Source organism: Ictalurus furcatus, chromosome 14 (assembly GCF_023375685.1).
Source record: "Ictalurus furcatus strain D&B chromosome 14, Billie_1.0, whole genome shotgun sequence".
NCBI lineage: Eukaryota > Metazoa > Chordata > Actinopteri > Siluriformes > Ictaluridae > Ictalurus > Ictalurus furcatus.
In genome coordinates this window covers 5141228-5163711 of record NC_071268.1, presented here as the reverse complement: position 1 = coordinate 5163711, position 22484 = coordinate 5141228, and the positions used below count along the sequence as shown (strand labels likewise).

Sequence of the window (22484 nt, the reverse complement as noted above, 5' to 3'; positions counted from 1 at the left end):
GTGAGACCAGAATCTATGAGCTGGTGCCCCTCAGGGGCCAGACCCACAGTTTCCATAGTTCTGGCCAAGGGCGATAAATCAGCCCTTCGGCTTGAGACAGTAGATCCCTTCGGATGAGAATCTCCCAAGGAGTACCGTCGAGCAGGGAAATTATCTCCGAGAACCATATTCGAGCTGGCCAATAAGATGCTACTAGCAGCAGACGTATACGGTCCTGGCAAACTCTCGCTAGAACTTGTGGGAGCAGCGCGATCGGGGGAAAAGCATATAGACGTGACCTCGGCCACATGTGCACCATGGCGTCCAGCCCCAATGGTGGTGTGTGGGCGAACCACAGCGGGCAGTGTGTTGTCTCCTTGGAGGCAAACACACTCACTTTCGCTTGTCCGAACCTCCGCCATATGGACTGCACCACTTGTGGATGGAGCCTCCAACCCCCGGGCCTCAGCCCCTGACTCAACAGGATGTCTGCACGATAAGTTTGAGCGTCAGCATCTTGATCATGTATGTCCAAAGAGTATGGTTCAGATGATGCAGATCTAAAATTCGCCGCATACTCCCATCTTTTTTGCGGACCAGGAAATAACGGCTGTAAAAACCTCCCTCCCTTAGGGAATGGGGTACATGTTCTATGGCCCCTTTGTCCAAAAGGGAACTTACTTCCTGCGCTAAAATTGGGCTCTGCTCAGTGCTGACAACTGTGGTGAGCACACCTCTGAACTAGGGGGGTCGAGCTCTGAACTGGAAATGGCAACCCTTTTCTATGGTAGCCAGAACCCATGGAGACACATTTGGCAGTAGTTTCCACGCTGCCAGATGGTCTTTGAGTGATGTTAGCTTTTCCACATTCTTTGGAGGAAGCATCAGTTATCCGTTGCCCTGTAACAGCTTGCTGACCAGAGAAGGCTGAAAACGTGGGATGGCCTTGGCTAGGGCAGGCCCTACAGTAGCACTGGGGGCCACCTGCCCTAACAACCTCATGTCCCCTGATACGTCCCCTCAGGACCGTTCCTTCTTTGCCTGCATTGCTTTTATAATCATTCTGAGATCAGGCCTATTAGTAGGCTGCGGCTGTGGCTGCCCGGTCCCCCTGGCTCTCCGTGGGGGAAGGTGGGCCGCCACACTCGCCTTCTGTGCCTCCCTCGCACCAGCGCTGGCCCGGGCTCTACTCATGGATGCCCGGGCGAACTCGACCGAACAGGGAAAGAACTGGCTGAATGCCGCTGTTTGCTATTTTGTCTCACGAAACCTGTCAGCAACGGCATTAACCGCACCGCCAAACAGACTGGAAGGTTTAACAGGGGCGTCCAGCTAGGAGACCTTATCTTTGTCCTCCATCCCTGAGAGGTTGAGCCATAGGTGCCTCTCCACCATAGCCAAGCTACCCAATAAACGGCCAATATGACGGGCCGTTTGTTTGGTTGCCCGGAGAGATAAATCTGTGGTGCGGCGCAGCTCTGCCACTGCCTCGGGCCAAATTCCCTCCCTAGTATCGAGCTCACTCGGCAGGTCTGCTTGGTAGGCCTGCAACACTGCCATTGTATGCAGTGACCCACAAGCAAGACCCGCTGCCGCATAGGCTTTGCCCCCCAACACCGAGGTGGCCTTACATGGCTTGGAAGGTAAAGTTGGCCTCCCTAAATTACCTGCCGTTGATGGAGAGAGGTGGCTCGCAAGCGCCTCCTCCACCTTTGGCATCGCTAAATAGCCGTGCTGCTGATTAATCAGATGTCACGGGGTTATAAACACAGCTAGTGTATGGTCTTCTCCAGAAGCGTGATATCTCATCATGAACTTCTGGAAAAAAGGGGAGTTTTCTGCGATGTGAGGGAGATTTATATTTATTTTCACTGGAGAGGAAGCACTCATCCAGCCTGTTACAAGCCACTTCTTCTTCCCCAGGCCAGTCTATATTCAACTTTTCAACTGCCCTAGTAATCAAGTCACGCAGCTCTTTATATGCTTGAGAGCTGCTCTTGGTTTTTGGTGCAATGGCACCCTCTAACGACTCCTTGGAGCGAGGGTGTCTTGGCTTTCCATAGGGGAAGGAGGAGTCGCGACGCGAGCTCCAAAGTCAGGTGGAGAGCCAGACCCGGAAGACAGAGCAAGAGATAGAGCAGCGCTCATCTCCGGCTCCTCTTCCAAATCCATACGAGATCCCCAGGACCTGAGCCTGTTGGCTGCCTTGGCAGCGGCCGGCCCTGATCCGCGAGGCTCTGAAACCCAACTCCCTTCGGACGAGAAGAGAGCGAGACGCGAGCGGAGCTGCCTAATCGTGAAATGTTCACAATGCTGACAGACAGACCCCTCGAGGGCTGCCGTCACATGCTCCATGCCCAAACACTTCACACAGAAAGTGTGTCCGTCTCCTCCCGTGTTGAAACGGGAACAAGGCGTAACACACTTTCTGAAATCTCTCTTGCAAATTCTTTCTTTCTCTTTTCTTTTCTTTTTAAAAAGGGATAGAAAAGTTTAGAGATTTTGAGAAAATATAGAGTAGAAATGAAACGTCTTTTTGTCACACAAACCACAGACATGCAGTCTCGCTGAAGATAATAAGGTTGGTGGCATGGTTCACGGGTGCCATATATATATCATGCGACGTGCTTAATTGCCACGTCATCTGATCATGGCAGGCCTATAAGTAGAGGCATGATTTTACAAAAGTTTCAATTACCGAAGTTCCCTTTGAAAGGGGACTTATTTTTTTATATATTAAATGTCTGGTGGTCTGACTTATAGAGGTTGAACGGAGTGGCTCTATTAATGTTGCCAAAACATAAATCACCAGTAGATGGCAAAGTAACATGTATTAGAACTCCTTGGCACAGCAGCGATTTAGTAGCAGTTGAGCGCTAATGGCAAAATTACTAAGAAGGAAAAGAGAGATGCCAATTTGGGATTTAAAGAAAAAAAGTAAAATGATACTAAAACTAAATACAAATTGAAAGTAATTATTTGTGAAAGATAATAATGAAATCAAAACTATTTATGCACCATTAAAACTAACTGAAACGAATCTGAAATTGAAAACCAAAATACAAACAAAAATTTAAAAAACAAACAAACCAAGTACTCTATATAAAAACAGCTCTGACCCGTCAAGGCATGGACTCCACAAGACCTCTGAAGATATGCTGTGTTATCTCCATGGATGGACCTGTTTGTCCAGCACATCATACTGATGCTCGATTGCCTCTGGGGAATTTGGAGGCCAAGTCAACATCTTCGTGATATTTCTCAAACCATTCCTGAACAATTATCCTGCTGAGGATACTGCCTTTAGGGAAAACCCTTGCCATGAAGGGGTGTACTTAGTCTGAAACAATGTTTGACATGTTTAGGTGGTACATGTCAAAGTAACATTCACATGAATGCCAAGACCCAAGGATTCCCAGCAGAATAGTGCCCAGATCATAACACTGCCTCTGCTGTTCTTCCCATGGTGCATCCTAGTGTCATCTCTTCCCCAGGAAAGTGACGCACATGCACATGGCCGTCCACATGATGTAAAAGAAAGTGTGATTAATTAGACCAGGCTTCCTTCTTCCATTGCTCCATGGTCCAGTTCTGATGCTCACGTGCCCATTGCAGGTGCTTTCGGTGGTGGACAGGGGTCAGCATGATCGGTCTGTGGCTGTACAGCCCCATACACAGTAAGCTGAGATGCTCTGTGTGTTCTGACACCTTTCTATCACAGCCAGCATAAACTTTTTCAGAAGTTTGTGCTACAGCAGCTCTTCTGTGGAATCGGACCAGACAGGCTAGCCCACACGTATCAGTGAGTCTTGGGCACCCATGATCCTGTCGCCAGTTCACCAGTTGTCCTTCCTTGAACCATTTTTCCTGCTTCCAACATGTCAACTTTGAGAATTGACTGTTCAGTTGCTGCCTGCATTTACATTTAGATTTATTTATTCATTTAGCAGATGCTTTTATCCAAAGTGACTTACGAATGAAGAAATACAAGCAAAGTGATATATCAAGCAGAGAACAATAAAGTAGTGCTACCATGCAACATTCATAATTGAGTTCTAGAAAAACAAAATGGGCAGAGTAGAGGCCAGAGAAAGTTAATTTTTTTGTTTCTTTTTAAAAGATAATGTCGGGTTGGCTTTTTAGGGGTTAGTTTCCTGCTCACGGAAGCGGTTGGTCTTTAGCTGTTTTTTGAAGATAGTGACAGATTCTGCTGGCTGGATAGAGGTTGGAAGTTCATTCCACCACTGAGAGACAGTTAGTTTGAAGGTTCTGGAAAGGGACTTTGAGCCATGCTGAGTAGGCTGCCTAATAGTGTATATCCCACCCCTTGAAAGGTGCCATTGTAATGAGATAATCGATGTTACTCGCTTCACCTGTCAATGGTTGTAATGTTATGGCTGATCGGTATATATACTGTATATGTAGCTCCAATGCTAATACTCCAACCAAAAGGCAAATGCTTGCTATCTGACACATAAGGATACGTGATGGATGGACGACTGGAGATCTAGGTTGGGATTTGAGTGTTAACAGCATTGTATGAAGATGTGTGTTATGACCTGAGCAATGATTGATGTGAGTCTGTCACAAGCACAAATGCATGAAGGGAAAGGTTTTGAGAGATGTTATGCTGAATGATCTACCACCCACAGAAACCATCAAACAGGAAAGAGGCTTTCCTGTGACTACATAGTATCTTGCATAAACAGACAAACAAACACACACACACACACATACATACATACACACTGCACCGGGAGTTGCCGCTGAATATGTGTGAAACCCCTGAGGAAGCACAGAAACAGCAGCAGTAGGATAGTACATGCACAAACACATACACCAGCTGATCATCTGGGGAGGCATGTTCGTGCATCCGATGCATGAACATTGCCAGGACATGTACATGTACGATTGGTAGCCTCAGTCAGGACACACATCTGTTGTTTTATTTGAGCAGGCTTGATAATGCAGCATACTACTATAGTTTTCTTGAAATGTTTCCTGAGAAGACACTTGAGAGCTTTGCGCAAGAGGTAAAGACATGGCACTTCATAAGAGCATCTTTGAGTCCAACAGTGCCACCAGGTATTCATTTAGAGAACTGCAGCCCTATATAAAACCCCTGACAGCATTTGATACACTGCACAGGGTCAGAAGAATCCCAATGAGTGATGCATAGCTTGGTGATTAGTTTTCTTTAAATAATCAATAAGCACTAATATTTCTGTCTAGGTTCCTCTTTATATTGGAGAAATATACATATATATATATATATATATATATATATATATATATATATATAGAGAGAGAGAGAGAGAGAGAGAGAGAGAGAGAGAGAGAGAGAGATAGATAGATAGATAGACAACTTTATTTTATTTATTTTTTTGGAAAATTAGATGCAGAGATAGCTTTATTGGTATGGCTGTTAATAATAATAATAATAATAATAATAAGAGGAAGAAGAAGAAGAAGAGTTGTTATTATTATTATTATTATTATTATTATTATTATTATTATTATTATTATAAGTAATTGTGCTGTGTTTTAGTCATTGTTCTGCACCAATATGTATGCTACATATAACCTGTATGTCTGCCAGCTGAGCTAACTGAATTCTCTCTCTCTCTCTCTCTCTCTCGGTCTCTCTCTCTCTCTCTCTTCCTCTCTCTCGCTCTCGGGCTCTCTCTCTCTCTCTCTTTCTCTCTCTCTCTCTCTCCTTCCTTCCCATCCACGCCTCATTTTGTAAGCTCGCGGCAGCGGCAGGCGCGTGTGAAACCCTTTCTCTCGAGTCTATCTGCCGTCCCTGCACCGAACCACACCGACGAAACGATGCTCGTAAAGATTTGTTAGATTCGCAGTAGCAGCTTTTCCACGGAAACCGAAAGGGTGTTTATGCGCGGCGCTTTTTTTCCCCTCTAGATTTGTATTTTTTGTTGCCACTTGGTGTGTCCAGCGAGGGAGATGAGATAGTGCAGGTGCAGTCGGTCAGTTCTGCGCGGGGAGTTGCCTCTGTATGAGTGTGAAACCCTTGAGGATGCTTACGAACGGCGGTAGGTGAGTACACACACACACGCAAACGCACGCACAGACACGCGCGGGCGCGCTTAAACGATGTTTAAAAGGCGCTCGGACAGAATGGGGACACGCACACGATACAGGACCCGTCACAGTCCTGCGTTGTGGCGACTCCACTGATGTATCTGTTCAGATGAAAGGCTGATGAAGCGGCTGACGGTGATTCCGCTTTCAAGGGTGTTTAAATGTCATTAGGGTTGTATAAACGTGATTATAGCCTGCACGAGACCCATTTCTGTTCACTTTATCGGTGATATGTCGGATATGTCCACCTCTTCTTCAGTTTTGATTCAGAGAGGAACCAGTGAAACGCGAACGCTGCAAGTTTCTACTCGTTTGTCATGCGCCATTAGATGGTTATGACTGCGACCGATAACCGTCGCATTTCACCCTTCTCTCATACAAAAGCCTTAACACGTCCCTAACTGTGAAATGACTAATAATAATAATAATAATAATAATAATAATAATAAAAGAAAATGTTTGGAGTAACAGTACACCACCACACCTATACACTAATATATATATATATATATATATATATATATATATATATATATATATATATGTTTTCCAGGTAGATAAGGAATAAATAAATAAAAATATTCTGTATCTCGGTGTACCTATGTGTGTGTTCAGAATAAGGCAAAAGAATACAACTTTGCTGATAATGCAGTCTGAAACCTTTGTCATACCTCTTTGATGTCAGTGGTTTATAATTTACACTGGGTGTTTTATATCATGGACCAGCTAGACATGATGATATTGAACTCCTTCTATCCAATTAATGAAGAAAATACAGTTTGCTGAAATAGGTAATAAACATGCTTACTTTGCTATAGTACTCTGCATAGTTGTATTTTGAGGTATTTCATTGTTCACTGACAGGAAGGTCAGTCTGTCTCAGTGGCAAGAGGGCAATATCACACACAATCTGGTCTACCTTTTCAGGATATTACAAATATCGCTTATATCACATTCTCTCTCTCTGTCTCTCTCTCTCTCTCTCTCTCTCTCTCGCTCACTCACTCACTGTAGGTCTGGATCTCTGCATGTTATGCATGTGCTGATAACTGATTTATACACAGTACTGTTTATCCTAGATACTTCATAATACTGTCACCAAGTCGTATATTTCAGTCACTGCTGCCTAGAGGTATAACAATACACTTCAGTCAAATTCAACAGTGGTGTATTGATACAATAAATTCTGCAGTACAGCAAAAATAAGCTCTTGATTTCATTTAATTAAACATTAAACATCATTATACAATAGTACAATAATTGAAACTTAATAATGATATTCTTTGTGCAGTTAATTTCACACTCTAAGGAACATATAATGAAACAAATGCTGTAGATTAGAATGTAACAGAATCACACATGGCAGATTCAACATTAGCTCTCTACCCAGGCTTCAACTGGTGTGGAGCATTGCCTGCAAACTTTCCACCCCCAGTACATCTCAAAAACAAGTTAACTGTGGTGCGCACACATTTCTGATCTTTCTTTAGCAAGCAAGGGTGGCAGGGTTGCATTATTTTCACACCAGATTGGGCTAGTTTTGTATCCAAACCTGTAAACTTCACAATCGCCGGGATTGAATTTGCTGGGAAATGCTGGAAAGTGCCTGCTAGTATTAGCTTGTGAAAAACAGCGTGCTTAGGAACAGTCAATACAACAGAGGTCCTTCTAATGCTGCTAATATTTATTGATAAAAGCTCAAGAATATGCTTCAATTCAAATCCAATTGCTATCGGTTAACTGTGTTTTTTTTTTATACAAGAAATCATCTCTTAGTACTCATTGTGTTGATTTTTTTCCCCTTAAAGTGCAGGACATTTTTCCTCATTTTACAAAATGGTAGGCTAATGACAATGGACCACTTAAGCAATATAAATTCATACTGCACAGGACTTTTGATGCATGAGCAGTGGATAGTAAAAAGAATAGACAAATTCTTGTCTAACATACATAGGAATAATCTATTATTAATAATATATAATATAATATAATATAATATAATATAATAATATATTAATAATATATTAATAATATAACACACATCTAATACACATAGGAATGACAAATGTTGCACATTGCTGCTTAGGCTCCATTTGTATATGAATATGGTTATTTCTAAGATCAACCTGGCCTGGATTGGCCATCGGGAGATTCGTGAAAAACACATGCTCACAGCACATAATAAAACATCCACTAATTGGTTAAGAGGTGCAGTTGCACTTTGCACTGTTCAGCATTAACAGTATTCTAAAATCATAAATAGTGCAGCCTTACTGTCTGCTTTAAAGGATTATGGTTTATGGCAAAATACTTGCTAGGCACACACAGCCCAGTGTCTTATATATGCAGGTTTGCTCATGTGTAGGACGGGTTGGTATATCAGTGCTCAGTGATCAGTGTTTTGCTATTTGATTGGATGTAAGTCAGTTTTTCCCCCTTTTTAAATGAACTGCCCTACACTGTGGGTTTGAAATCTGATGATACTGTAGGATTTTAAAACCCACTTTGGTTGAAAACTGTGCTTGCGTTTTGCCAAGTAAAAAATTTTAGTCCTTTCATATATCTTGCATTTTAGTCCTTTCCTATATCTTGCACCCTGGTTCTACTTCCTTTTTGATGGTTTCGTTAAGAACTAGAGGAGTTTTCCTGTTTTCTCGTTTTATTGCCAGCTACTAATAGCAAAGTCATCACCTCATTGCTGAGACCTCACACATGCAGCCTATAAAAGGACCCTGCTAAGTCATGCTCGTCCCCTTTCCCATTCTCGTCTTGTTGAGATGAGGAAGAGGACTCAAGATTCTGAGTATTGCACTATTACCCTTTGAGTTTTATTAATCTTGTTATTGTTATTGTTAAACAAAAAATAAAAATCTTCTTTTGAGCTACACAGATGACTGTGTTTCTAATATTTAATTGGTTACTAATTTTGCCATGATTGTCTGTGTTTCTAAACAAGACACATGGTGTATTGTTTAAGTTGCCTTGTCACAACATGAATGCTGTGGGCACAGAGTAACTCATCTTAAAAAATTGAGATCCATAAAATTATGAGCTTGTGTTAATTGTTGAACCTATGCTGCCAGGCCCTGGTGGAGCTGGATGATAGACATGATCAATGCCCAAATTGTTTAGGAGCTGATCATCTGTGACAGGCATTTACAGAAGATAAAGTCATTAGTGGCACACAAAGTGCACCTTGCAAGCTATTAAAATGCCAATATCTATTCATGACCTTCATCTGGAACTGTGCTGAAGCGGCAAGGAGCAGAGTTAACAGCAGATATGGTTTCAGAGCTACTAGGATGTAGAATGAAATAATGTAAGAAGAACGCAAACAAATGATGCAACAAATTGCCCTTCATGTGCATATTATTCCCGTGGGGTTGGGTTTTAATGACCACAACAGTGAATGAAAGGAGGTATGTGGGTCCACATCAGTGCTGTCATGGCAGCCCAGAACACAAAGGTGGTTTTGCACACAAAGCACATTTTGCCCAAACTCGAGTAATCCCTGCTTTGGTTCTGAAATTGCAATGGGATTTTTTTCCCTTCGTAGAGCTTGAGCTTGATAAAAAAACATTATAGTGGCTACTGAGCATACTGTCAAGACATCGTTTACAGTTTAGCTACAGTCATCGCCAAACACAAGTCTATAACACAGTGGTGCGAGACCCAAGCCAATTGGCTGTGCTGACTGTGGAATTCTACTAAAAGAATAGGCAATAGAAATTGCACATGGACCAGGAAGCCAGAACTTTTTTTTTTTTTTTTTAGATATTTAAGCATAGGAGCCTTTCTAACAGAAGATTGAGCCATCTCTATCATAAAGGCAGACGAGAATTACGAGAAAATTACGAGTGGCTGTACACCACTCATATGTAGACTTTCTGTGTCTGGCAGGGATGTTAACAAGATGAGCTCCAGTGATCAAAATAGGAATTTTGCATCTCTGGCCATTTCAGTGACTGTCAGCCATATTGCAAAAGCATGTGTCAATATTGGTGACAAGAGCATGCACATGTGCCTTAAGGTGTTGTGCTACTAGTCGTACTGCAACATTTTTATGAACCCCTAATGTGGACTGACAACACCAAACAGGCATTTTTTTTATTAACCACCAAGAGGGCACAAAATTGCAAGCAATGTTGAGGTGGGTGAACAAGCTCAGGAGGTGGGTAGATGCATGCCTCCAATCCCTGAGAGCTGTCTACCTACTGGGCTAATACAATCAGTCAGTAGATATGTTGTCTCACAGCAAGCCTATACCCAATAATTGAGAAATTCACAAGAAGGTTGTTCAAAGTGGAAGTTTGATTTGTTTGTGAGGGAGAACAACTCACTACCCAATGTGGTTTTATGGAATGAATTTGTTGATACCAATGACACACACTGGCCAACACAATGGCTTACATTTACAGTTATGGTATTTGGCAGACACCATTATCCAGAGCAACTTAAGTGCTTTGAAGTCTCTATCAATGAACACATCCTCATAGTGGTTAACTAATTAAGGAGTAAGAGTACTATAAGTCTAAAAACCTGTTGGAGAGATTAGCATAGTATGAAAAATATACAATTATTTTTAAAATTTTTAAAATAAAGTGCTAATTTAAGTACTTCTTGAAGAGGTAGGTCTTTAGACATCATCTGAAGACAGCCAGTGACTCAGCGGTTTGGACAGCTAGGGGAAGTTCATTCCACTACTTAGGCGCTAGAACAAAGATGTGCTTCGATGCATGTCTTCCTTGTACCTTGAGAAATGTTGGGCTCAACCAGAGTGCTAGAGGATCGGAGGGAGCGTGGTGCAGATCAGGGTGTGATAAGTGTGTTAGGGGGCTGCTGGTCTGTTTTTGGCTTCATAGGCAAGCACCAGTATGTTAAATCTGATGTGGGCAGCTACAGGAAGCATGTAGAGGGAGCATAGAGATGGGGTATTGTGGGAGAATTTGGGGAGTTTGAAAACTCATTCTGGATTAGTTGCAGAGGTAGAATATTACATTAAAAATGACCAGGAACTGTCCTCTGTGGATATAAATGGACATATCTTTATGATATTGCAAAGGAGAAATGGGCATGAGCATGTCAGTTTTGTGATGTGTGGTGAGAAAGGCAATTGGTGGTCCATGGTTACCCCAAGGTTATGTGCAGAGACAGAGTTGTTCAGGAAGATCACAACATCTTGACATGGGGATGCATCTCTAGGCATGTTTAGCAGCTCAGTTTTGCTGGGATTAAGTTTCAGCTGATGAACTGCCATTTATGATGACATGACTGCCAGACATTCTAAGATAAATGCAGAAACATGAGTGTCTGAGGGAGGAAAAGAGAGGAGATGTTGACTGTCATCAGCATAGGAGTGGTATGAAAATCCATATGAGAATATGACCTCATTGAGAGACTGGGTATAGAAGGAGAACAGAAGAGGACCAAGCACTGAGCCTTGTGGGACACCAGTGGAAAGTCTGCATGGAGCAGGTGTCATCTGATATGATCATCGCTTCAGGTAGGAAATAAACCATTGCCATGCTGTGTCACATATTCCAAGACTCATGAGGATGTACAAGAGAGTCTTGTGTTTGTTCTGATTGCTACTGAAAGATCAAGGAGGATGAGAACTGATGACAGCCTTCCCACTATTGTTATTTTATGAATGATTCTCAGTATCAAAAAAGTCTGGCATTTTGCACAATTTAGGAATGCTGTCTGTTATTTCCTGGTGAGGTGCACCATAAGTACATATTACAGAAAAGAAGTGTTATAACTTTGATACACAGCCTTCAATGGTTCCAAAGGACACGGCAGTGGTGCTCCAGAATGAATGGAAGCCGAGGTTATATGTGGCAACCATGGTTCTATGAATGGAGGGCAGACCAGGGCCATCTGGGTCAATTGGTGTGACAAGAATGGCCAGAGGACAAGCATGACATAGGTTTCATGCAGAGGTTGCATTAGGATAAATCATTTTCCATCATGTTGACAGTCAGAGTTGTAAAAATTCTGTATTGACTTTTTAAAAAAGAATTATTTGTCAAACAAACGAACAAACAAAGAAAAACACATCACAAGACAACATATGTTTCTCTGTTCATTCCAGTTGAGAGGGTATAGCCCCATATTTTAGGCATTTACAGCAAGTGGTCTTCAAAATTCTTTAAACTGCTGTCTACCGATGTACGTGCTGGTGAATTTTGTTTTGAATTTCAGATGTACATGCTTTCTAAGCACATTGCTGGGAAATTAGTTAAACCTTGCATGCAGATAATTCCATGAATTGTTTGTGTATTTATGGACGCTGCAGTAATTGCGAACTGTTACCATTGTTCACTATCTCATGCCTCTACCTCTGCATTCGTAAACACAGAAGTGCACAGTCCTGTCAATGGTGCTAAATGAGCCCATCCAATGAGATTTTCTGTCAGTAAAATGCTGCTAGAATTGTTTTGCTGTTGTATGTCTATGGCAGAATATGAATCCCATGCACAGCTAGTCTGAAGGCCTTATATTTTATCCATCACGAGGTGACAACTATACCTCAACAACTTAGTACTCAGCAAGGAAAAAAACACCTTGTTATTCCTCCACTTTCATTTTGTGGGTGCACGTGCACAATTTGTCACAGCACTTCGACATAAATAGATAACCTCACCCAAATAATAATAGAATTAGTACAGTGTTTGACAGAACTGGTCAAAGTGTTTGTTAATAGTGTAAAAAGTCTAAATAATTAATTATTTCGTTCATCTTCAGTAACCGCTTTATCCTGGTCAGAGTCATGGTGGATCCAGAGCCTATGACATCACTTGGGGCAAAGCTGGAGAATTAACCCCGGATGGGACTCCATTCGATTGCAGGGCTCCGTCATACACACATCCACTTTTTCACAGTTAGGAGCAATCTAGCATAGCCAACCTGTCTACTTGTATGTCTTTGGACAGTAGAAGGAAACCGGAGAACCTGGAGGAAACCCATGTGAGCTTGGAGAAACTTGAAACTCCTCACATACAATAACCTGAGCTCAGGATTGTATCCAGGATGCTGGAACTGTGACACAGCAATGCTAGCCACTGCTACACCATGATACAGAGTCAAAATATATCAGTTCAGAATTTAGCTTTCTGCTGATATAAATATTCTCTACTAAGATAATGCCCACCCTTGTATGCCAACCCCTATACCTTTATAACTGCTTCCAACATCCTTTACTATTGTAGATGGTAGATTTTAATTAAATATTTTTACACGATGTTACAACCCAATTTTTTTTAAAGCGCACCTATTATGCTTTTTCATGTAGTATGTTATAGAGCTGTTTGTGAATGTAAAAAGCCTGCAAAGTTTCAAAAATCAAAAGTGCACGACAAATGGCATTATTGACTCCTAAAAGAAAGAACTGATTCTGAACAGCTGAAACGAGTCGTCAGTAATTCCTAACCTACATAAGTGTACTTTGATCCGCCCTCAAACACTACATTTGAGGTTGTGTCCTGTAAGAGTTAGGTTCATGTCTAGAAGGCATTGTTTTCTGCGCTGCAAAAGCAAAACCACTTTGCATGGACTCCCAAAGGATGAGGATATAAAGCGTCAGTGGTTAGAATTCATTTTAAAACGATACCACAGCAGTTCAACTCCGACCTTTGTTTGTATTCCCGTCATTTCATTGATGACTGCTTCTCGAATCTAGCAGAAGTCAAAGCGGGATTTGCGAAACGATTATTCATTAAAGACGGGGCTGTACCCACTTTTTTTGGACCATCTTGTGTCTCTGGATCACTTCCTGTAAGTCTGATTAATTATTTTTACGTATGTATTTTCTACCGAGTGTTCCAAATGTGTAGTTTTGTGTTGTATACGTGTACAGCCAGTGCACTGCTGTTAGCCTGTTAGCTGTTGGCCTCTGCTAACCGGATAACTCACGTTATTGCCAAACTACATACAAACTTACCACTAGAAACGTCCTGTTCTTGTCGTGCTTGCGATGGTGGTTCAGGTTGATATTCCTATCGGACTCTGGCTCAAATTGATAAGATAAAACCAACATTATTACTAAGTTGAAATTCAGATATGCTAGTAGGTGTTTCCTTTCCAACACGCTGTAGACCAGTCACAACAGACTGGGACATCTGACAAATCAGAGCAGAGTAGGCTCTCAGAAAGGAGGAGTTTAGAGTGAACGGATCCTTGAACGAGTCGTTTGTGACCCTGAGAAAAAGAGGTGATGCAGCAATGTAAATTATGAGAAAATTAAAGTGTTTTTTGACCTTGGATGCATGTAAACCTATTGTATGAGACCGCACAAACAAAATTAGGCATAGTTTAAAAAGCATAATAGGTGCACTTTAATTAATAATGTGTGCATCTTTTGCTTAATGATGCTATATAGTACTGTAGTGTTACAGTTACAGCATAGCTCTGAAGCTGCACGTGATATATTCAGCATCAGTAGCAACTGCTTTATTGTGGATTCTGCTGGAGACAGCATAGAAAATATATTCCTGAAGTTGATGTGCAAGGTAGGGGAGGTGGGTTTTTCAACTCAAGTTCCATTCACCAAGTACCTTTTTTAAATTACAGCACCAGCAGGTGCTCTATGTGGCATTCTAAAGCAGACACACACTTGAAGAAACTCTCTGAAAGAAGGCTAATTTCAGGGTGCTGTACTTCATGGCTGATATGCTGGAGCCATGCAGTGCGGGTTTCCTAGGGATCTTCCAGAGTCCCCATACCAAACACTCAAAGCCTGATGGGATATGGAGGGAGGGGGGTGGGGTGTTGGAAGGCATGTAGTGTTGCTCTGAGGGGAGTTTCATCACTCCAGTTTTGAAAAAAATATATATATCCTCTGGAAAAAGGGACACTGCAGAGCAGAAGAGCCCATCACAAATATGACATTAATACCTCATTTAAAGCTATCGGAAAGGTCTCTTAATGCAAAGATCTTTATCTGTGTCTGCATTGATTTTCAGTCTGGCCATATTATCCTGTTCCAAAAGGTCAGTCCTACTCGTTCCCTTTGCATTGAAAGGCAAAAAATAGACATAGCCTCAGATAGACAGAAAGAGAGAGAGAGAGAGAGAGAGAGAGAGAGAGAGAGATGGAGCAGCTTATGGTTAATCTTTAAATGAAATGTACTTCACCAAATCAGAGGAATCCTGTGTGCTAACTATTATTTTTAATCTATTAGCTTACTTGTCTGACATTCAGATTGCTGTATGTTGAGGTCAATTTTGCAGTGTAATTTTTGCAAAAGTAATACATTTGGTTATTATGCTGGATTTAATATAACTTAGTATTCTCTCTTTCTATTTTCAAACCTGATCAGTCTTTTCTGTACTGTCAGGCTCTATTATGCTGCTAGGAAAATACATTTAAATGGAAAATATTCAAGATCATTTGACATTTAAATGTGAGATTCTTGGGAATACTGCTGTATGTTTGGGATATTCTCGCTTTCTTTTCCACTAACACACAGTCCAGTTAAGCTAATTATAATGAGTAGGAAAGCTTACTAAGAATCCTGCCGAGTGTGACAGAAGTTTTGGTAAACAGGATGGTCTAATGAACTAATCAATGGCTGTCCTGTTGCTGAGAGAATCTCAAGGCAACACTCATCATTTTGGTTCAGACTGATTGATGTGCATGCTTAATAGATCAGAGAGCTTGTAAATTACACAAGGATTGGGGTGGTTTATCAATCAGCATTAGGTCAGTATGAGTTTGTTTGTAGCTTGGTTGTATGTGTGTTTGTGTGTGTGTGTGTGTGTGTGTGTGTGTGTGTGAACGCTTAGGAAAGGAGCTGAGCTAAGCACAGACTTACTGACGCATTCTTTAATTGGATTTGTTTATTTATCTACAGCAGTCATGCTGATTTACGTTGCACCCTAAATACGTCACCATGACAGGATCAATATTTATTATGTATCAATGTTTAAGTGGAATAAACATGGGGAGGGGCAAAGTGTAAATTGGTCATTCATGCTCTTAGCTAGAGTTGTGGGTGGATTCAGCTAATGAAGATCTGAAGCTGAAACTACTCAACCCCGGCAGGATGTGACTGCTATATGTCGTTGATGGTATCAAGCCTGTGTGTGTGTGTGTGTGGGTGTTTGTGTGTGTGTGTGTTTGGATTAGTATGAGTAGCATTTTTCCAAGAGCCTCCCAAACCCCATTTATCTGTCATGTGAGGACTTTTGTAGCCACTATCAGAGGTGTGCGCACGCGCACACACACACACACACACACACACAAACAAAAGCTCTTTGGCCCTCTGTCAACAAGACATGAATGACATAAAAATCAAAGATGATACTTGGGTCCTCTAATGGCTACTTACACTTTACTTTCATTTCTGAGAGCTTTAATAGGGGCATTTTGAAATGCCTCTGTGGTTTTCTTTGTGATTCTTTGCTTTAAATGTGTTCCTAATGTCGAAGCACGCATATTTTACACATGCAAGTGTAAAACCTCTTTTTTGGGCAAAATTTATTTGCATGGCCATTTACCACAGACCATTAAAACACATTAAGGATTTGAGCTTTCTTTCAAGGAAATGGATGCCACACCAACAAAAGAAATTCACCCCCTTCACTAATTCACTGGGTTTTAATGATTCCACAATTCACAAGCCTCTTTCTCTCTTCAAGTCCGATGTGTGTTTTAATCCACTTCTTAACAAACATAACATTCATGTTCGCCTATTTTGCAGCCCTGTTTTCAAGTAACAATAGAGTGGGCTTTCAGTACACTCTTACTGCTCATTTCAAGTGACCCTGGGAGACTGTTCAAGCTTTAGCCTTTAATTAGAGCCTCTACCACCTAGTTAGGTTTGGTGGGATGAACCAATCATAAATGAAGGCTTGAGTCCAAACCCAAATCCTACTACACTCTGCAGTCACTGTATAGCACATATGGTCACCCTGCAATTACTGATGAGTATTTTATTTTCAAATGCCCCACTCTAAAAGGCATGGCTTATCTATTCCTGCTCTAGTTCCTGTGGTTACATAGTGCATAATATGCTCTGATTTTCACTTCCAAGGTGGTTTTCACTTCCATGTTTGTTTGTTTTTTCTGAATTTATGAAGAAAAAATGTTATGTGGTTATGTGAAGTTATGTGGTTTTAGATTATAAACTCTACATGTGGAGGAAAGACAGAGAGAGAGAGAGAGAGAGCGCGCGTCTGAATGAAGCAATAGAGGAAATCCGGTTTCTAGAGAAGAGGCTGGAGAAAATGTCTCTGCGAAACAGGCGCAAGGAGCAAAGCCAGTGTGAATGATAGAGAGTGATGTGATGACACACTAACACATGTCGGAGGTACTCTGGGGAATAGATCCCTAGAGTTACAATGGTGATTACAGATGAAAATTGACCCAAGAGTTTGTGTGTGTGTGCATGTGTATGTGTGTCCACGTACACGAATGTGTTCCCCAAAGGAATGCTTTGGGAGCATTGGAAGAGTAATTAAAGATGTTCCATTTACAGATCTTCAAAAAAAAAAAAAAAACAAGATAAAGAAAGACAGAGCGTGAGAGAGAGAGAGTATTCTTATATCTGAAGATACACATTCCCATATTTCAGTCATCAGTAATGGCAAAGGCAATATTCAACTCAGGTTTTGTATTCCAGTTTGACCTAGTAAGCATACTGACTAATCCCCAAACCCTGCTGTGAAAGCCAGGGGAAATAGTCACTATGCAGAACTGGATTTCATGTTTAATTGAAATTAAATCTCTAAAATGTCTTTTCTTCCATTGTTGTGATGAACACTCAAGTGAGATAAAATGATTTTATGGTATCTTCAGAAAAATGATCTGGTATCTGTAAAGGACTACACTGATCAGAACTGCAATAAGTAGCATTCTTTGAAATAATTAAAACAATTTCTCCCTGGTTTGTAAATGATTAGAGAATACTATTTCATATAAACTCATCATTACTGTAGAAGTCAGAATAGGCAAACAGCCCAGTAAAAAAAGTAAATATACAGTGCATAGGTGTGTATGGAAGTAAAGAAATGTCACATGGATCTGGCACTAGAGTTACACTGTATGATGCTGTTTTGATATTTGCAGACAGGAATTATGATTCTGGTGTTATTTTGTCCCAAAACCACACTACAACATAATTGAATTAAATTGAATTAAAAATCGGACCAGTGTCTTGTCCCTTAACATTGGGTTGTCTATTTATTTATTTATTTTTATATAGTTTCGACAGAACGAAAAATGTACAGTGGATATAAAAAGTCTCCATACCCCTGTTAAAATGACATGTTTTTGTTATGTAAGAAATTAGACCAAGATATATATATATATATATATATATATATATATATATATATATATATATATGTATATATCAGGTCATATCGTTTTCCATCTTTAACATAATGTAACATAACCATATGGCAAATTGTGTTATGGTATGATGAGACCAAGGTAGAACTCTCTGTGCATAATAACAAGGCAGCCTTATCACCCAAAGAACACCATACACACAGTGAAGCAGCATGATGCTATGGGACTGTTCCTCTTCAGCTGGGACTAGGGCTCTAGTCAAGATTGAGGCACTCATGTATAGCTCAATATACCAGTCTATTTTGGCACAAAACATGCATGCCTCTTTCAGACAGCTGAAGATGAAGAAAACTTTCACCTGCCAGGATGATAATGACCCAAGGCACAAATCCAAGTCAACAAAGGAACGGCTTCAGAATCAGAAGGTCAACCCAGTCAGAGCTCAGATCTAATTCCTATCAAAAACCAGTGGAATGACTTGAAGAAGGCTGTGCACAGGAGATCTGGAGCATTTTTTGCAGGAGAAGTGGAATAATATTGCCAAATCAAGATGTGATAAGTTGGTAGACTCTGATCCAAACAGTCTGAGTATTGCTGTATTATAAGCAAAACATTTCTATTTGTATTTCACTTGAATTTTGTTAGCTGCTAGATCAAATTAAAAGGCAGAAAGAGATTTGACATGATTATCTCGGTTTCATTTTTTACATCACAAAAATCTGCAATTTCACCAGGGGTGTGTAGACTTTGTATATCTACTGTATATCCTCAAGGTACCAGCCATGGTTTTAAACTGTTTTATCAGCACTTATCAGCCTGCTAAATGCAGGTCTTACTCACTGTAGAAATTCAGTTAGCCAATTCATAGTAACTCTACAGCAAATTGCATTCTGTTCGATAACAATGCCTATTCAACTTATCTCAGACATGGAATTGTTATAATATATATACTGCAAAATGAGTGTTCTACTGTAAGAAAAATTACAGGGTTCTTTCACTTTTAGGGAGGGGAGTTGTTATGCTTTAATTACGTTAGGAGTAAAATGGCACAATCATGAAATGTCTGCCGTACATGCTGGGTTTTGGGCCCAAGTAAAATTCTATATTCATATGCAGCCATATGTTTCTGTTTTAAATAGCGCGTGTTCGTTTACCCTGGTGTTTCAGTCAGCATGTGTTAGCTTTAATGTCTTCCGTGCAGTATGTGACTTTAAATACATGTAGTGAAGAGAGAGGAGTGTATTGATGAAAGTATTAGAGCAATTGTATGAGAAAATAAAATGGCAGCCATCTTTGTCTATTTCAGAGACAGTGTTTGCTATTGTAGTAGTTTGTTGGCGTGGTGATGGTAGGTTGGTTAGAGAGAGAGAGAGATCTTGTAAAAGACTATATTATACAGCCTTTGATTAAGCTTTGATTAAAGGAATATCAAGACCTTAAATGACTTCAGACTGCTGCTGTCTATTTTATAAAGACGTGCTCTCGATTAATGCGATCAGAGATAAGAAAAAGAAGAAGACGAAAAGGAATAAGAACATGATAATAGAGGCAAGAACCAGGGATGTGCAGAAGAGGGGGCTCAAGCCCCTGCCCTTTTTCTAAATTATTTAAAAATGGTCCTCTCAACATTAATTAATAAACAATCATATTATGTAAAAAGCATTTGAATTCAAATTAACATGAGAGCGTGCACAAAACAGTAGCAAATTAATTAAATTTAGTTAACTCTGAGAATTTTCCCATTTATTTGTCCGATTCGAGTCTGCACTCAGATAGTCTCATTGTCATGACGTAATCATGATGCGTCTTGCTTCAACAGGCAGACAGGTCTGCCGAGACTACTAGCTCTTCTGCTAACCTTTTCGTAATATTAGCAGCATTTTATATGCTTATCACCTGTAGTTTTCAAATTGGCAATTTGATTGAGAGGGAATGTGTTGGTAAGTACTAGCTACACAAATTCATAAAATTTCCAGATATGCAAGTAACCTTGTTATATTATATGTATGTTATATAGTCAGTAAAGGCACAACGCCAAACAGACAGAGGTGAACTAATATGAGACAGATAGTTGCAAAAAAGGCATCATATGTTTACAAAGAGTGAAAGTCGGTGTTACACGGTGTTCTGTTCGGCCATACAGAGATTACCCTTGCCCCCTGCAGCACCGCCCCCACTGTCGTTTTGTCATTTAGTTCAGTTGGAGAACGTTGAACGGATGCTTTAAACTGAAAGCGTCTGCTCCATCCAGCATGAGATGCAGAGTCACAGCACAGAATAATAACGAACCCACTTTTCAAGATTGCGAATATACTTATACTATATGCATATAGTAACTTGCCCCTTGTTACCTAATATGGCAAATTTAGTCCTGTAGCCTAAGTGATATGAAAAAATGGTGATATAAGATAATTAAAATCTCAATTTATCTTTTTAAAATGAAATTTAGAAGGAAAAAAATGACCAGCTTTGAGACTAAAAAGCCAGTTCAGCAAGCAGTGCTGCTGCCAAATGTGAATTTGATTGTGAAATTAATAATTTTACTGACTTTCACAGTAAGTGATGTACAGTGGGTTTGTCACTACATTTGTGGATGGTAGTACTGTAGTTTTTTTTTTTCCATAATGTTTGGATTATCATCTCTCCACTAAAAGTTGCTGTTTTGTTGTAATTATTTCTGTAAATGTAGGTTATATTCTCATATTCATTATTGTGAGCACACACAGTCTGTTTACAATGTCTACCATGGTGATAAGAATATGTAGTTAAATTAAAGTTAGTAAAGTAGTTAAAGTGGTAAAGTAGTCAAATTAGCTCTTTGGTGATATAGCCCTTCTTTTTTCTTTTTTTTAATTTAAATTTTTTACCCTGAGGAACTCTTTGCACGTCCCTGGCAAGAACCATTGTTGGTGAAGTTTTGAAACTCTCCCTATTTTATCTTAAATAAACAATATACTATGCTTCCTTCTTCACCATTTCATTTGCTGTTTCACATGTTGTGGTCTCTGCAAATAATTGAAGCCAGTGTCAACTGAAAAAGTGGAACAAGTGAATAAGTCACTAGTCATACAGTAGTGCAGTTTCCCCAGGCCAAGATTTTCTGATATGTTAATGTCAAATAAATTATTCTGCTCTATTTCATAGTTTTTGCTTATTACGGAGCAAAGCGTCTAAATCCAGAACTCGTCAAAATTGGGCACAAATTAGGTCAGTTGTGGACTTAAATATCACCATAGCTGCATTTTAGCTGGACTTCTACCAAACTAATGAATACAGAACACACTTCATTTAGAATAACAAATTTATACACATTACATGGGACACCAGTCCATTCCAGGGTACAATGCATGTTCATGCCTAGGGGCAATTCAGCAAAGCCAGTCCACCTACTAGCATGTTTTTTTGGGATGTGGGAGGAAACTAGAGAACACCAGAGGAAATCCATACAAACACAGGGAGAAGAGGCAAAAAAACCCACACAGACAATCCTGAGCTCAGGATTAAACACACCCCGAGCTCAGGATTAAACCCAGTCTGTGAAATCAGTATGGTTGTGCAAGACTAAGCTGAACTGTACCTATCCTGGGTCACCTTGCCTGTCTAGCACATGAAAAAGAACTGATAGCTTTCCAAAGTTAAAACCAGAGCTGGACTGGATTACTACAACTTGACAACTAGGGTTCCTCAAAACTATCTACTACCACCATTACCCATCTCTCATTTCTGTGACCTCAACTCTCTGAATAATGAATACAGAGAAGGACTGGAAGAAAGGGAGCTCAGGAGGACATGAGGCAGCTTAGACGAGTAATTTCATCTTTAATTAGTTATAAGTCCCTTGTGTTTAACACCCAGCAAATTGCAGTTGCATTGTTGTCGTTTTCCTTCAGCTTATAATTATTGATAGTGTGAGGGTCAGCATTCCCTCATAAGCCTCTTAGCTGAAGTATGAAAAGGTTGTAAAAGTGGCCCTCAGTGCAGATGAGAGAGGAGGATGATCTGCTGCAGCCTCATTTTTAGTCTCTAATTCTGCATTTTCTTTCTCTTTGTCTGGTCTTCAGTAAGTACTCGGCAGTGTGTAACAATAACCTCTTCCAGGACAGTTCATTGGT

At 40.4% G+C, this 22484-nt stretch overlaps 1 protein-coding gene across 4 annotated transcripts in view; it reads left to right on the top strand.

Moving 5' to 3' along the window:
• The window catches only part of lingo1a (leucine rich repeat and Ig domain containing 1a), a 160536-nt gene that overhangs the window by 117521 nt on the left and 20531 nt on the right, over positions 1-22484 (top strand). Inside the window, exon 1 of one of the 4 annotated variants that reach the window (XM_053640963.1) lies at positions 5788-6029. The exons of 1 other annotated variant lie outside the window; for it this stretch is intronic. The gene's annotated coding sequence lies outside the window, so the exon portion shown is untranslated. Of the gene's footprint in view, positions 1-5787; positions 6034-13658; positions 13855-22484 lie in introns of those variants that run through there. 2 more of the 4 variants (XM_053640961.1, XM_053640964.1) reach the window with 2 other exon arrangements.